This window comes from Ambystoma mexicanum, chromosome 7p (assembly GCF_040938575.1).
Source record: "Ambystoma mexicanum isolate Mex_15411 chromosome 7p, UKY_AmexF1_1, whole genome shotgun sequence".
Taxonomy (NCBI): Eukaryota; Metazoa; Chordata; class Amphibia; order Caudata; family Ambystomatidae; genus Ambystoma; species Ambystoma mexicanum.
Genome location: NC_090939.1, coordinates 689,759,172 through 689,764,072, shown reverse-complemented (window position 1 = coordinate 689,764,072; position 4,901 = coordinate 689,759,172).

Sequence of the window (4,901 nt, the reverse complement as noted above, 5' to 3'; positions counted from 1 at the left end):
ATATTGATATGGACAAGAAACACAATTTGGGTAAGCTCAAACCCGACACAGGAAAAACAGTTTGTCATAACAAGAGGATATCTAGAAAGATGTGTCCAACATTCATTAATAAAGATGATTTCTTTCTTTTCCTTTCTCTCATTTTTACCCTCAACCCCTCCCTCCATGTCAACTTAACTTTGGAAAATGTACATTTATTATTTTGAAAATGTGACTGAATACATTGTATTGAATTGTATTTTGGAAATTTTGTCATTTGTAATTTATTTTATTTGTAAAGCGCAGCCAGGCCCTCGGGCAACTGGGCGCATCTTCTTGAGAACAGTTACCATACATACATGTCGAAAATATTTACAACACAATACAGAAGATATAGACAGAGTTACAGTATCTTACAAGTCGGGTCCAACATGGGAATGGTGTTTCATACATTCTGCAGGAGCAGCCAGGATTTGGTTTTGTTCTTAAAGGTTAGGAAAGAAGGCTCCGTTCTCATAGGAGTAGGCAAGGAGTTCCAAAGCTTAGAGGTTAGGACAGGAAAACTCAGCCCACCAACTTTTTGGTGTTTGAATCTGGGCATGATGAGGCTGTGTATATGTGGATTTCTGGTGGGTCGCATGGAAGTGGGGAGTGAGAGTCGAGAGGCTAGGTAAGGTGGTGCTTTGTTGTCAAAGCATTTGTGGGTCAAGGCTAGAGTTTTCAAAGCAATTCTATGTTTTACTGGGAGCCAACGTAGGTCAGCGCGGGTGTTAGAGATGTGGGAACGCCTGGGGATGTTAAGGGCATCCCTGATGGCATTGTTCTGGACCGTTTGTAATTTGTTGAGGTTAGACTGACTAGTCGCCAGGTAGAGGGCACTGTAGTAGTCGATTTTAGACATGATGAGTGTTCTTGCTAATGTAATACAATTGTGTGGGTTGAGAAAAGGTCTGCAGGCGGTGAAAAGTTTGCAGGTGTAGGCTGAGGCCGACCTAACTGCATCTGTTTGCCTGTTCAGCGAGAGGGTCAAGTCCAGGTAGACACCTAGGGTTTTGGTGTCTGTCGATACCTTGATGTCATTGCCGTCGATATTGAACGACTTAAAGGCTTGGTCTAATTTGCTGAGACGTTGGGTCGAACATAGTAGTAGTAGCTCCGTCTTTTCGTCGTTAAGGCATAATTCATGTTGTGCCATCCAAGCCTGGATGACCAGATAGACATTGTTCAATGATTTGGAATTGGCTATGTGATCACCAGTGATGGGAATGAGTATCTGGGTGTCGTCCGCATAGTTGGTGTAGGTGACACCCAGATAGTCAAGCACGTCGAAGAGGGGTTTAGTGAACACATTGTAGAGGGTAGGTGATACACAGGACCCTTGAGGGACGCCGCAATGAATTGATGCGGGGTCTGCACATGCTAGCGGTGAGAAGACCCGCATGGATCTATTACTTAAGAAGGAGTGGATCCATGTATTGGCAGAGTCCAAGAAGTGGGCTGCCGATTTGAGATGTTGGCAGATAATTTGGTGATTGACCAGACCAAATGCCGTAGAGAGGTGTAGGAGAAGGAGTAGCGCTAGCTTCCCATTGTCTTTTAGAATCTCCTTTTGGGTTTTCAGGTCGATTAAGGCTGTCTCCGTCCCGTGTTTGGGGCGGAAACCAGATTGTCTTAATCCAAGAAGGTTATTAGATTCAAGATAGTCTTGGATCTGCAGGTATGCTGCACGATCAAGGAACTTGAGCAGGAAGGGGACAGTGGTGATGGGTCTGAAATTAGTACGTATATTGGGGTCGAGTGATGGCTTTTTATTATGTAAGGGGATTACCCAGGCATCCTTGAGGTTGTCAGGGACAATGCCCGTTTTGAAGGAGGCATTTATGAAGGCCGTGATGAAGGGGGCTAATTCATGCGAGGCTTCCTTAATGATAGGAGCAGGGCATGGGTCACCTTGGCAGTTGGAAGGTTTGAGATGTTTTATAATCCCATATGTATATGTATATAATATAATATGTATTATCATCGCTTTAAACAATATGGGTGACTGTTTATGCTGTATTTCTCTTAACCCATGGTTGATTTATTGTGTCTTTTGTTTTCTTTATATATTTTTGTTGGTTTATTGGATATAATTATTGAAGCCCTGATTTGAAAAAGACAGGGGTAATCGTCAAAACACGTGTCATCACATAGTGCAAATGTGAAATTAATACAAAATTTATGATCATCAAGAATTGAGCCTTTTCTCTTTCTTTTTGGCGCATGAATATAATTAAGAGTAACCACAGTTACAGTATCCTATATGAACGGAGTTGAGGAACCAGCTTGCTGCCCAGTTACCATTTTCATGCAACTCCAATAAGGGCACTGAGGTCCACTTTTTAGTACCCTTGTGAAAGGTTCCTCAAGGACTAAGCAGATTGAATTAGCACACCAAGCTTCATCTTTGATGATCTCGTCTGGGATATTGGGAGGTGAGATGAGTTCATTGAAAATAGCAAAGATTTCCTTTGATTGCGAGTTGGCATTTGAGATTCAGACATTGAAGAGTGTTAGGATAGTTGGAGAAGGGGGGGGGGCTAGCGCTGGGATATTCAGGTAAGGGCAAAGGTTGTCCTCTTTCGGTTTTTTTGGAGTGTCTCACTTGTACTGGGGGGGCAGGTGTAAGGGTATTGTGGCTGGAGGTGATAGGTAAGGTGAATTCGATACAATTGTGATCAGTCCACGGCAGAGCTGTGCCAGAGGTGATGGTGGTGAGACAATTATTGTCTGCGACCCAGTCAAGGGTGCGGCCTTTGCTGTGTGTAGGACTTGAGACTTTTTGTGTGAATCCTAGATCGTTAACTTCTTTAGCGAAGGTAGCGGCAGCTTTGTCTTTAGGGTCATTGAACCCTAGGTTTAAGTCTCCAAGAAGTAGCGTCTTGGTGGAGCCTTTGATGTTGTTGCTAGGTAGATGGATGAGGTGTACCTGGAAGTCTGATGGAAGGCCAGGGGGGCGAAATAGTATGTGTATGTTGATGGTGCTATTAGGGGACAGTGCAATGTCTGAGTTGCTAGCCCAAAGGTGACTGATAGGACTAAGCGAGCTGGCCTGTCTTGTCTGAAGATAGTATAACCTGGTGGGAGTGCAAGAGCGACGGCTGGACCGGATGCTTCATGTAACCAGGTTTCTGTGACGGCCAGTAGGTCAAGGTTGTGACTGGCTAGGAGATCTTGTATTTCTAAGGCATGGGCAGGGAGTGAACGACCGTTTAGTAGGGCACATTTAATATGTGGTGTGGGTATAGTTTTAGTCTCAGTGGTGGTGGGAATACTGGCTGCGTCTGGAGTAGTGGGTGGAGTCGAGATGAAAGGCATTCGCGGAAGTGTGGGTGTAAGTTTTGGTACGAAAGTGCGTTCGATGTGTGAGGTGCACCTGTGTATGGAGCGGGAGACTAAGCGAAGATTTCGAAATGCTGTGAGTGTAGGAAGGCAGCTGAATTCTAGTGGTTGAGTTCGGGCTCTGAGTCTAGTGCGTCTGCCAGGCAGTAGACATGAAGTAGCTGTGTGTGAGTAGAAAGGCTGTTGAGTGGTGGTGTAAATTGGTATGGTGGCACATAATGGGAGTGCAGGAGTGGTGTGGTACAGTGGTACATTGGTGGTTGCATACGGGAGGAATTGGTATATGTTGCTATAGGATAGAATGAGGATAGAGTGAGAAAGAGGGCAGACACTGTGATAATAGTGGTAAGGCAAAGGCTGAGTATCTTGCAGAAGACCTTGCTAGTAGCTTTAGGCAGCATGGTGTGTGAAGTAGAAAACCGCAAGCAGTAAAATTAGAATGCAGGCAGGTAGAGTAGAAAACAGCAGGCAGGTCTTAAAGACGGCATGTACAATTTACCTGATAGGCTAGTCTGTTGTGAACAGGTGTAGTTAGAATAAGGTTGAAAAATGTTCAAAGAGTTTAAGGGTCAGAGCGAGGGCAGGCCCCAACGTAAATTAGTCTTAGTGCGCCCTGGTGCGAACAGGGGCAAACAGGGCCTTGAACTGGCCTTATGCGCAGCCGGCTCTTACGCTGGCTGGCGTATGTGGCTGAATATGTTGATGGCGATGCTTAGCAACGTACAGAAAGCCAAGCCTCGTAATCGTGTTGCATCGCGCCCGACATTTTGTTAGAGGAATCGGGTCGGTGCGGTGCGCGAGTGATTCAGAACAAGTTCTGGGGGAAGAAGTAACAAGAGGGGGTGAGGGTTAATTCACCTGAGCATGTGTGAGGACTGCAATCACACCGAGGCAGCTGGGCAATGGAGGCAGTAGTGCAGGTGCTCACAGGCACGGATGGAGCAGTCAATGGTGCACACGGGCACGGAACGGATGGTGCCTCAGATGGTGCACAGTGGCAAGGATGGTGCACACGGGCATGGATGGTGCCTCAGATTGTGCGTAACGGCACAGAGGGTGTCGTGGCAGTAGCAGACACGGCGGGTGCTGCTAGCCATAGTCTAGCAGCACCCGTCATGCTGCCAATATTGCAGAAGACTGGTTCATTCGGAACTTGTTGGAACATGTTGCACTGTTTATGGTGAATTACATCATGTGTTAAACGTTTACTGCTGGGCATACACTAAGAACCATCAGAGGATTAATACCTTGACCGAATGGTCCATTTCAGCATTTGCATTTCAACAATGTTGATATGCTGAAGACATGTAATGGGTAAAGGTATCTGGTGGTGGTGTGTCCCTTCTCTAGGTGTATCGAAGCAGGTCTGTGTGCATACCGTGATGCCACTTGCGCAGCAAAGTTTTTAGTGCGCCAGGTATTCCCGGGGTGGGGTGTGTTGGAAGTACTAAATTCTGATATTGGACTACATTTTGTCAATGAGCTATTTGAACAAATAGGGCTTTTATTAAGTATAAAGCACAAGTTCTCTTCTGCGCATC